Genomic DNA, 13,277 nt, shown 5'->3' with positions numbered 1-13,277 from the left:
TTTTCTTGCAAATCGCACGTCGTATTTTCATGATTTGCCTGGTTACTAGCAATATGATAATATGTATTATGATTGTATTATGTAATTAATATGGACTGCAGTTATGTAGAATAAAATTTGAACAGAATGTTTCTTAATAGAAACTCAAACCGATCAATGAACCAATTACTATCAGTTAAAGCTAATAAAGTAACGAAACAAAATTAAAGTTAATTTTAAATAAAAGTCAATATTCAAGAATGAACAGTCAACAAACAAACAATAAATTGAAACAGAATGAATAGAAGGGATCGATCCATCGAGCGACGTCAGGTACCGGCTGGGCATGGGGGACATTAGTATCAATTGATAAATAATTACACATAATATCAATGGAGTGATAACATCGCGACATGTGCGTCGCGTGCGCGGGACGCTTGCGCACTTTGTTTCCTGCGACTGATGGGAGCGAACAGTTCACTAGACATATTGTAATTTTCATTCTTACACCTTAGATAAATGATCCATGACAGCCTGTCAAAGAATGTTACTAATAACTGAATTAGGTACTTGCTGTCATTGTTTTGATTTAGTCTACATTTTTACTTAGTATGACTTTGTGTAAGTCTTTTTTTAAGGTATAGGTTGGCGGACGAGCATTTGGGCCACCTGATGGTAAGTGGTCACCATCACCCATAGACAATGCCGCTGTAAGAAATATTAACTATTCCTTACATCGTCAATGTGCCACCGACCTTGGGAACTAAGATGTTACGTCCCTTGTGCCTGTAGTTGCACTGGCACACTCAGCCTTCAAACCGGAACACAACAATACTGAGTACTGTTATTTGGCGGTAGAATAACTGATGAGTGGGTGGTACCTACCCAGACGGGCTTGCACAAAGCCCTACCACCAAGTCATCAGGTATTCTAAAGCCAAACAGCAATACTTTGCGTTCATATATTACGACTTGAAGTGGTGGCCGGCGGTGACACACATAATATTTCTCAAAGTTGTTGGCACATTCGCATTGTAAGGAGAAATTAATATTTCCTACAACGTAAAGGTTCACGGTCGGTGGTGCCACTTCCCACCGAGTGGTCCATTTGACTGTCAGCCTATATTTATTTATTTTAATAGTAATCAATAATCGTTGCTCACAAAATTGTTTGCAGCGGTTTGTTTTTAAAATTTAAAACTACCTAGTTGTATTTTCGTAGCTCAGAGCGATTTCCCATCGGAAACGTTATATAGAAACCCACAAATTCTCCTTGAATGTTCAAATGTAAAACTTTATTTAAAATTCTAAAAAGTATTCCTCCGTCTAACAACTATTATCCATAAATACTTTTCAAGTTGCGATTGCGATTTCAATTATCAAATTAGTCTTTAAAGTTTGACTATTAACATAAGAATATCTAAGTATAAACGAATTTCCATATTTATACCACAGTCATACTATGGGTTTTTATCAGAGCTACACTATATACTCCCAATACACCTGTATTTCGTCTAAATTTTTAAAAAAAATTAATAAACTTGTATGTAAACTATTGTTTGTTATTGCGATTTATTTATTCGTGTTAGTTAAACACTGAAACTATATTCTAGATCCTTTAGCCCACATATGATCCTTTTTTTTGTATTTTTAGAAACATTTATTCGTATATCTATCGAAAACAATATGACCTATCGATACTAAATTTTCATACAGTCCATGATTTCTGGTTTTAGAGAAGCAAAATAGTGTTTAGATAGGACATACAAAATTCGGTAACTAATCGGTACCCTATCTATTATTGCCCGAGAATGATCTTTTACTTTTGTAGCTAGAAAGGAAGAAATTTTAAACGCATCGAACATTAATGAAATAGCTTCTCAAATAATATGTTTTTCACATATACCTTCTACTTAGAAGAATTTCATTTCAATACTACGAAGTATTCAAAACCATAATATAATTAATCATATTCTTGCCTTCCTTTCATTATATATGACAAGGAAATGTTAGGGATTTTTTTATGTGCTTTATCGTGTGTCACGGTTTGAAAATAATTTGATTGCAAGTGGTAGGTGTGTTCCTGCGTTTATCAGCAGAGCCTTTCAGATAGAAATCTAGCATCCCATGCGACTCGCAAATGATAAATAACATCTCGGACACGTCTCGTGTCGCATAATACAACATTAGTTTAAAAACAAGTTGGTATGCCAGTGCCGTTAACGGTAAATTGTAATTGTTCGAGTAGTTAAATCGCTTCATGAATAATAACGACAACGATTGCGAGCGAGGAGATAGCAGAGCCGCTCGATAGGAGACATCGCGCAAGACAATATAATTTGCATTCAATAACCTCGTCGCTGATGAAAACGTTGCGCCGACGCCGGTCTGTGCGAGCAACGCAAGATGCGACCAATCGTTGTCGAGTATTTCGAACTAGGAAGTCGCGAGCCGCTAATAGCAAGTGCGCTGCGTACGCGCCCTCCCCGCGACACGCCCACCCTCCCCTCTCACTAGGTCTAAACTGACTAGTTTTGAGATCTATGACAAGAACTAAATGGTCACTGGTCGCGCTGCGAGTTTGAGTCATACGACGAGTTCTCTATCGACAAATCTCGAGACGCGGGAATAATGAGCGGCCCTTTCTTTCCCGTAACAGTGGCGCAGGAAAGCGCAGGCGCCGCCGATACCATATACAGCGGCGGCTAAATATTGACACGATTTACACTTCAATAGAACTAGCTTAAATACGAGCCGGCGCTATAACTCTGTCAACTCCGACTTACATATTCTACAACGCGAATGCCTGTAGCGACCTGCCCCGTGTCGTATATGGCACTCTTGAAGCTACATTCATCTTGTTCTAAATTCTCCGTAGGCTCGGGGTATCGTAAATAAAAATAACAGACTTGAACTGATTTTTACCTCATTACTTATTAAATGTTCTATAATTCTTTCACATATTATTTAAAGTTGTCGCTTTTACCTCGATAGAGTTCGGCAATTATAATTAAAGCTCTACATTGCGAACATTTTCAGGAATTAGGTTTGAATACCCACTTAGTTAAATTGAAAGCAATAAATAATATTTGTTATCTGTTTGGAAAAGTTACCGAAGTCATTTTAACAAGGATCACCTCACCTTCGCTTTTACGTGCCTCGTAATTTTTTTTATTGAAGCAACTTAAAATTCAACTGACATCGAACCCTTTAAACTGATAAATTAAAATCAGCTCCGGCCGGAACTAATTAGTATGTAAGGGTAATCGTGCGTTAAACTTGCGGTACGGGGTTGTTAATTGATCTCCCCTCGCAATTTGTACAACTTGCCTGCATGCGAATGCAAATAGCCACACGTCAGATCGGTGAGCGATAGCGCGCTTGACGAGCGACTTTACAGCGATTTAACGTGCTGACAATAAGTAGAGTCGCACGCTGAAAGATAACGTTGGCGACCTCAAAATGCTTTTTGTTAAAGGTATTATTTATTCTTTTTTTCTTTGAGTAGCTGACGCACTATGTTTTGATGATGTTTATATGTTTATTCTAAGAATTTAGATTAGGATTATTATATTTAAATTTCCTTTTTTTTGTAAGAATAATATTACTTAATATCTGTCTTAGACGACAGACAAACAAATGAGTTATCAGCTGAATTGTAATTAGATTGTGGCGCTCATACCGATTTCATCATATATTAAAATGTAGAACCAACAGTGGTCGCATACGAATATGCCTAATGATTAATAATAATAAATCATTGCTGTTACTGTACATGACAAAGCGTTTAAAATAGAGATTAGTAGAAGTAAAAATCGTCCGTAATGTATGCATCGCCTCAGCTCGATAAGGAGACTATCTCTGTTTGTTGAAGTGAAATCGATAACTCGGTAAGATATCGCATGTATTTATATTAATTAATGATGGAATTAAAATGTCTGTTTTCAATATAATTAGGCGATTACGACAGGAACACGGCCACGTCGATGAGACTTATGACAACCCGGGTATCGCGTTTGGGATAAAACATTTGAATGTATACACTTACAAAGTTATAATTTTTAAGGTTATTTCCAAACTTTACTTAAATGCTTTAGACTCTTTAGTTTCGTGTTGCAAAAATATATTTATATCTATTAAAGAGATGTGCAGTGTAATTAGTCGAGTATTATATGTTTATAGCAGACTGTTACTATAGACACAGCGTGGTTTTCTCGTGAATGTAAAGTACCAAATCAGCTTTGTTGAAACAAACACACTTCTTCATCTTTCAGGTTTTGATATGCGGAGAATGAGATAAGGCGCCGAGCGCGCGGCCGCGCCCGCCGCTTATCGCGACAAATCACACGAATTTGAATAAACAAAACTTACTTTCAATGATAAATGTGCTCAGTGACTAACGCGATCTATATTTTGATTGTGCAACTGAAGAAAATATTAGGTCTTCTAATACTAGTACGTGATACTGTTTGACCAAATCTATAAAGTTAAATATTTTACCAAGACTAGAAACTAGACCCGCATTCATCCGGATGAAATAAGATTTTTATTTATTGTCACCGCCGGGTCCAATATAAACCATCCAGGGATCTTCTCAAATGCACACAAAAACAACCATCACAATCGGTTCAACTGTTTCTGTGTTAAAGTATACATCTACAGAAGATTTGTGTATAAAGATACCAATTAAATATTTTTCGATACTCACTGCTGTAATCACAGATATTAAAATGATAAATTTAAAATAATTTACACCAGCCCACGGTGACCCATATAGACGCCTTAGCCATCGAAGCGATATGCGACCTGATATCTTGAGCAAATAACACTTTCGCATATCGCAAAAAATATTCTATGGAAATTCTGATGCGACGACGTTAATACATTATTATCGGCTACACAAACAAGTCGATAAAGTCAGGTGTCCGTCCGTATGTGGGTCAGCGAAGCGCACCTGTGCGACTCCGAGCGCAGCCCCGAGACTGACTTGTCGCGCCCAATGGCCCAAGTGGCCACCGACTCTATACAAACTCTCTACAGAGTTCTCATCTTCTTTAGTATCAATTGCTGCCGGTACTCGTTAGTACCTCGTACCCCAAAAGTGCCACAAACAACAACAACAAACGCTAAAGCATCTGTCAAAATAAAATATGTTGGTATCAACTTGCATCTACATTAATTGTGGTCTTTAGAACAGGCTCACTCGGTAGTTAGTAGTCACTCGTCCCATCAGTGACCATGCCGCCGAATAACAAAACTTTATGTAGCCGTTTGTGAATGTTCCAATATAAAGAGACCAGTTCCGAAAAAGCAGATAATATCAGATTTTATACAATAAAATCATAAGTACGAAATATATAACCCATTACTGAAAATGTCGTTCGATAGCATTCAAAAATTTCAAGATTAATATTTATAATCAGTTAATATTTTTGGCAATCAAGAAACTTAGTTGCCGAAGACACTGTAGCCGTTAATCATATCGGCCAATATATATGACAATCATTATAACATATTAATTGAAAAGAATCAACTAAAGTACTTTCAAGACAGACGTGCGGCAAGTGTGCGCGGGCTCCGACTCGGGCGATATCTTACTGGATCGTCTTAGAACATTAGTATTGATGACCCGCGCCTCATTTGCACGCCCTCGTAAAACATGACAGCCATAATAAAAAACTCTCGAGCCCTCGTTATAATTAATTACTTTATTACCTATTCAATATTAAAATTAGTTAGGCATTGTATTTCAATACGATGAAGATATGATGAGAATGATAAACAAACGCGCATTTTATATGTTCGAGTAATACAATTATGAGGAATGCGTTGAATTTCTTAATTATTGAAAAAAATCGGAACCGTTTCCTTTATCATCTTGTTATCGATGTTGACTAACTCACATTACTTCCCAGCTATAATAGATTGAATATTTTCAAATAACCGCTTTGGGTAAATGAAGAGATTTGTTGGACCTAAGTTCATATATGAGAAAACAATAACACCTTTTCGAAAACAGTTCGTCAAACCAGTGTCTCGTTCGTGTAATATTAATGAGCACAGCAGCAGCATCAGCAGAGACACTTGGAGGCAATATGAATGAGTATTGGGGAGAATATGTGTGCTGAAGAGGTTTCGTTTTATTTTTGTGTATTTAATATAAATATATTGCAGTGCTGTGTGCATTTTCTTGTTTTTATTTAGTTAACTGTATTCCTTGTGTAATTGTTTGTGTATATAGGATTTAAATGAAAGTCTAAATCGAAATATTTATTATTCAAGTATAAAGTTGAATAAGTTAAACATAAAGCCACCACGATTTGATTTAAGAGTTTATGTCGATCACGTATAATTAAATTGAAATATGTCAGGATCTTATTTAATTTGGTAATCAATGAACTACACTTTACCAATTTCACACTTCGTTACAATTAATATTATATCGAACTAGCTATTGACCGTGGCTTTGCTCAAGCGAAATATAAATAGTGTAAAAAAAATTTCACTGTGTACTTCACTCCTAAGAGTATTTATTTAGTTTTATATAATATTTTAAATACGTATCTACTCATTATTAATCAGTAGCCCAAAAATAAGTTATATGCGTCTAAATTCGAAAACGACAGACTTCCATACAAACCTTCAACCGCTATTTCACTACCTTAGGAGGAGAATTTCCAAAAATTCTTCGCTAGTGGAAGTCGAATCAATAAAACAAACCTATTTACCGAATTTCATGACGTTACTAGCAGTCTACACTCGGTGGTAATAAATCAGTCACTCAGGACTTGTTATTTTATAAGCATAGATTGAGTAATACGCCTCATTCAACATTTTTATTGGGCTGCTATTAAAATATATATATAAAAACAAGTTAAAACGAATTGCGGAATCATATTACAGAAACATAAGCCGTGCCTAGACATGCCTATACATTCGATTGACTTTTCCGAAGTCGGAAACTGAGTGTTACAAGTTTACCCATACTCTTCCGGTCTAATGACAATAACAATTGTCAACATATTGTACATACATACCATAACGTTGTAAATATGTCGTGACACAAGAGTCAGTGTAACTACCACATCAAAAACATCCCGAAGGGAGTATCAAACCCTTAGAAAGATTGTAAATAGATCGGACAGCTCATTTTTTTTTTGTTGAATCTTTTAAATATCTGTAGCGTTACTCCGAAGCAAATTGCAGTAAGATAAGACTATTATTACAAACGTATCCGTATATATGTTAGGTCTGTTTCATTTTTTGTTATGTCATTAAATAATCTACATTTTGTCACTTGCACGTACCTACTAATTTATGTCGATAGACTTAGCATTTAGTTGTAAGTTTTTATGCTTATAAATATATTTTTTTCATAAAATGTATATTTGCGATATCCACGGGTGAATAAATTAATAAAAAAAGGAATTTAATAAAACATACACGTTAAACAATCGATATAATTTCCGAAATAGAAGGTACGTGAAATAGAGCATACACAAAATGAATTGAAACGCAGATGTAAATGTATGACGCCCTCGGTAGCAGCATGTTTTACTTATGTGTTCGAATTGTTCGGATTATTTAAATTTGAAGGTAATTCTCATATTATTAGACATTACAATTCAAGTATACAATGAAACATACAGTACAGCTTTATGAGACCAGCCAGTTGTATAAATACCTACTGAATGATTGTTCAAAACGTATTTACATCATGAATGAATGCAACCGTATATAATTTTTGTCGAGTCGGCTATATGACAGTAAAAAGTATTTTCTGATGAAATCAAACTATTTATCAATCGGCGAGGCGGTATCCGAAGCGTTATCAACGATTTCATTTAATAAATATTCATAAGTTTTCCGAAGAAACATGACTCAGGGATTCGATATTTAACAAACACATTGTAATATTTATAGCGGCAATGTCAATGATGTTTTATGCGATCCTATCGTCTCTACCATCACGTCAGAGAACGCTACGTGCGGTCGTGGAATGTGAGCTGCGGAAGAGGACGGTGAGAGACTCTCCCGGAGAGCTTACTGTAGTAGGAGTAGAAAGCGGGGCAAATACCTGGCTGAGGTCCATGGCGGCGGCGCGGTTGCCGGTTGGCGGCGGCTGGCGGGCGGCGCACTCGCGGCGAGGCGCGCGGGAAATTAGGAAAAGCACACACGACTCGCGGGAGCCCTCCGTCCGCTGTGACTGACTCATGAGCCATTATCGTTTCGCTAATATTTGTGCCGCTGCCTAACATTATTTTATCAAATTAACTGTATTTTTATATTAATCATGAACGTTTCAGTACACCGTCTAGATTAACTACGAATTTTTTGACGGCGCATGAGGTTTAAACTTGGTTTTTATTTTTCGCGGGTTTTTTTTTGAAATATTCTATAGCATATAGATGCGTATGCAAAATATAATTTGTAATCACCGAGTATCGCGTCGTGAGGTCGAAATTCGACCTTTTTATTATATATTAATCCGCATCTCTCATTATTTATTTACACGAGTATTTCAATCTTCAGCTATATGAATAGAATAATATATGGTAATTAAAAATATAGCTGCAAGTAATAGGTCGCGAATGTGACTACAGGCTGTTTTAAATTCTCGTTTATAGAATGTAGTAATTTAGCTTATTTATTAGGTATTATATCAAATTATACGATGTAAATGTATGTTGAGCGAGTTTTTCTCGCATTGTTCCCGAATCGTCGGGTGTGGAGAACAATGGCTCGCAAAAAGCTATGTTCGTGATCACGTTAACCGGCCGCTCGCTCGCGTCTCGTGTGTCGTTTGATATTCATCGTCATAAATACATATTATACCAGCTCATTTACATATTTTAATCGTTTCATTTCGATCACCTTATAATATTTCTACTAGAGTACCCGAGTTTATTTCTTGTCTGTGGAAGAACCGTCCCTCATGTTTCGATGATGAAGTTTTAAATGATCAGCGTTTCTCCGAATTAATGACAATAAGTAATGAGTGGTCATAATGAATAAAACTGGTCGGATAAGGTCTATATAGAATGATTCTGACCTCTTGCGAACAAATCTACTACTACTATGTGCTATAAATGCATTTAAATTCAATCAACGCGAGGTGTGGGTCAACAATACTTGGGTTTTCGAAAAATAAATATTATTGATAATTCAATACGAATTCGAAGATTTGTATTTTTAAAATCTCCGAGCTGAAACGGCAATATGGAAATTTATACATGTCACTGTTTAGTAACACCTTTTTTTTTGGAGATTAACCCTTTACTATAGTGTTGTCTTAATTTTTCGCGATTATTACACATTTAAATAAAACTAGTTATAACGGATTTGAATCGCGTATATTAATTATTTTTGGCATCCCGACTTTACTATATTTTTTTGATTTTCCAATTTGGATACTGTGCCATAATATCTTCCGACACGTTCCAATTTTTTAGGATGGTTTAATGGGTGTAACGAATTGTAGGAAAAATTAAAGAAAGCATATCAAATTTCAGTAGCGACTGCTCATTTGAATCGACGTCATGATTTGCAGCTCGATTCAGCTGTCATACGAAGAAACTAAAGAACCACTATAATGACATCGTTGAATATTCATGTAAATTCATTTATCTTTTGGCAAGTCGGTTAAAGTCGATCGATTCGAGGCGTCAGCGTCTGAAGATAGTTAAGTTTGCTTTTCGATAAGCATGCGATACGTGAAAGTTATCGTAAACAAATACCTTGGAAAGTGTATGTATTTGTATATTTTATGCTATCGGTGCGAATCATTTTCATACGAGAGTGTATCTGTTCCACTGATTCCCGAGTGCCCACTGCATAGACCGGCTGTCTTGGCCGTTGTGTTCGTTGATCAGATGCAACTTACTGAACGAAACATCAAAGTAAAAATCGTCCACGAGAAACAGCTGTTAATACACTTAAGAAACTCGACACTTCACCTTATGCAAAAACTTAGTGAACATTTCATTTTCCTCTCATTATATTGAACGCCAAAAGTAGTACTTAAAATTATTATGTTCCGGTTTTAAGGGTAATTGAACCAATAAACTACAGGCACAAGGGACATAACATCTTAGTTCCCAAGATTGGCGATGTAAGGAATGCTTGATATTTCATACAGCACCATTTCCTATCTGCTGTGGTGACCATTTATAAACCGGTGGACAATTCGCCCGCAAACACGTTTTTATTCTATATATGTCTACGCATGTATGTCATTAAAAAATGACTGTTTTTGGCTACTGGCATCAGAGAAACCGCTACCGATGTAAATGGTAAGGTTGATTCGATAATATTTTAGGGGCAAATCGGAAAGGTAACGACCGATAGCTTCGCGCTCATGTTTACTAATTGTTAACAGTCGAGCGTTCAATCTTCGTCATCGGACTCGATTGTTTCTGTGAAAACGATTATTATCGTTCGTGACTGTTGCCACTTTACTCGCCTTCTTTTAATAAATGCTAGTAATGCTCGTAGACTACTACCTCGACTTTACACTGTAATTGATCTGTTACATAAGGATCCTGAATCGCCTGTATTTGTAAAATTAAAAGGAATTTTGTATATTACAGAAGGAACCACTAAACGATTACGTCCAAAAAATGTTTTGTGTTTCTTTGGCCGGTTCTCTTCAGGTCTGAGTTGCTTGTCTCCGAAGCGGTAGCAGATGTGAAAATGTAACATAAACTAATCGAGTGTTTTTAAAATATTAATTTGCCTAATTTAAATAAAAAACCATCGATAAGAATTTACCACCTATATATAACCAATAGAAGAATTTTGAATACGAAAATTATAAACAACATTTAGTGTACAGAGAGACATTATAAGAATATCCTCTCTGAATATAAGGCGAAAAGAAAGTAATGTTCACTCTTATCTTATATTTCAAGGACAAGACGCGTTACAAGTTTGAATAAATAACTTATTATAATAAAGAACGATTATAAATATTCCATTCGAAGATGGAGTACAGATAAACGTACTTAACTATATAACGCGCTGCAAACAACGTTGTGTCAATACATCTTTCTTTAGTCCACACTATTCCATTTAACTGTTAATATTCACTTTAATTTTACATCCAAACACAAAATTCACGGATCCTAAATTCATACCCACGACTCTTAAACAGTTTTAACAAATAATTAAAAGTAACATTTATTCAAAGAGGCGTTACCGACTACTACTACTACTACTACTACTACTCAACACTACTTCTACTACTACTCAAAAGTAAAGAATCGAAGTGGGAACATGAAAACGCCGATAGTATTTAGATTCTGACACTGTTCAAGGAGATTCGTTAATTTAAATGCGTATTAATATAGTTAATAAATCTCGAATTAACGTTATAGCTCTCTGTCGAACGCGCTGAAATATCTTAAATAGGTGGAATCACAACTAAACTTTACAATTTGCGTATACCGTGAAATCTTCTGGTGAAAAAAATTCACCTAAAGGAGGTTTCACCTTTTTCAAGGTTATTTATAGGAAGTAAATGTATTATTGTTAGCAGTTACTTTAATTTACACTCTGTCAATGTGACCCAGCTGTCTGCTGGGCGAAGGTTTTCACTCATATTTTAAGAAAGTTTAGATGATGTCGTGAAAGATTGCAATACGTATTTTGTCATTATAAAATATATGAAATGCCAGTTATAAGTACCTTATCTTCGGACATTGTAGTTAAAAATGCATTACACTATAAATTAATAATATCAATAAAAGAACTATTACTAAAGTTATCTGGATATAACTGACACACTATTTCTATTTGTCACGCGACCACACACAACTTATAGGTTATTATTTTGGATTAATTTTGTAGAATTTAATAACATATTTAAAACGCATAGAAATGTAAAATTGACATTTAGTGGACTGCAATTGGCATTTAAAAAATAAAAACAAATCAAGAGTATGAAGCAATGTATCAGCTATTTCTTTTTAACCGACTTCAAACAAAAAGGAGTTTTCTAAATTCGACCGTATATTTTTTTTATATTTGTTCGCCGATTACTTCGCCATTTATGAACTGATTTTGATGATTATTTTTTAATAAGAAAGAAGATACTCCTGGAATCGTACCATGATGAGTATATCAGGATCTGATGATAGGTTCCTGCAGAAATCGAGGGGAACCCTCAAATTTTATAGGCAAATGTACCGCGTTTTATATATTTTCTGAAGTTATAGTGGCATTATCTTCTGGCAATCATAATGTTATGCTGCTGAACTGATGATGGAAGTTTTAAGTCCTCGATTACTAGGAAGTCAGGAAATAGTTCTTTCAACATTAATATTTTCATCAGGTTGATATTTTCATCAACTTTCCATCAGGTGAGCCTCCTGCTCGTTTGCCTCCTATGCCATAAAAAAAAAAAAAAAAAAAAAAAAAATATATGGATTTATAATCCTCTTCGTAACTTTTATGAAGAGAAGTACAGGTTCACTAAACATTTCTTTCGTGTACTATGTAGTGATAGAATTCCTAAACGGCTCATAGTTAAGGTACGATATGGGACAGAATTTATTACTATTTTTAATCAAATTTTGTGTATGTGATGTGATGTCATATGATGTACGACATAGGTACTTATGCTGTCATACATATTAGCTCTTTTGAAAAGGTTTTGTTACTGAGGTCGGTTAGAGCTCTTTCGAGGGTGGTACCTTGTAGTTTATGCCGCATGTATTAAAACCGCATTTTCGACGGTAAATTTTTGCTTTATTCGCAAGTTTCTTTTGAAATTGTCCTCGAAGTAGTTTCTGAGTCATAAAAATGGTACGCTTAACCTATCCATATTAAGAAAAATTAGTTAGTCTACATCAGCTTCACTTAAAATAAGAAATAAATAAAAATTTTAACAAAAAGAAAAACTGACTTCAAACAAAACACTATTCTAAAACAAATAAATATGCGCTAAAAAGTAATAAAATAATTGCGTATTCAACATATTTTTTTAAAGTCCTCCTCAGTAAAATTAAATGAAAAATATTAGTCTACTTAAAAGTCGATTTACGATTATATAATGTAGTTATAATTATTGCTACATTTGGAGTCGGTGGAATGGAAATATAAAGTTTAAGCTAGAAGTTGCAAATATGTAAAACAACTTCGTCAAGTCGTCACCATCAAATTCGGCTTTTATTAAAGAACAATATTCCCAAATGCAAAATAGTAATTTTTTTTGGGTATTTGTTATTATCAGGTATTTTAGTGGCTTTTAAGCCCTAAGCTTTTTTTTTATTTACTAAAATGAAATAGCTTGAAAACTGA

This window comes from Vanessa cardui, chromosome 8 (genome assembly GCF_905220365.1).
Source record: "Vanessa cardui chromosome 8, ilVanCard2.1, whole genome shotgun sequence".
NCBI lineage: Eukaryota > Metazoa > Arthropoda > Insecta > Lepidoptera > Nymphalidae > Vanessa > Vanessa cardui.
Note: the sequence above shows the minus strand (reverse complement) of the source record.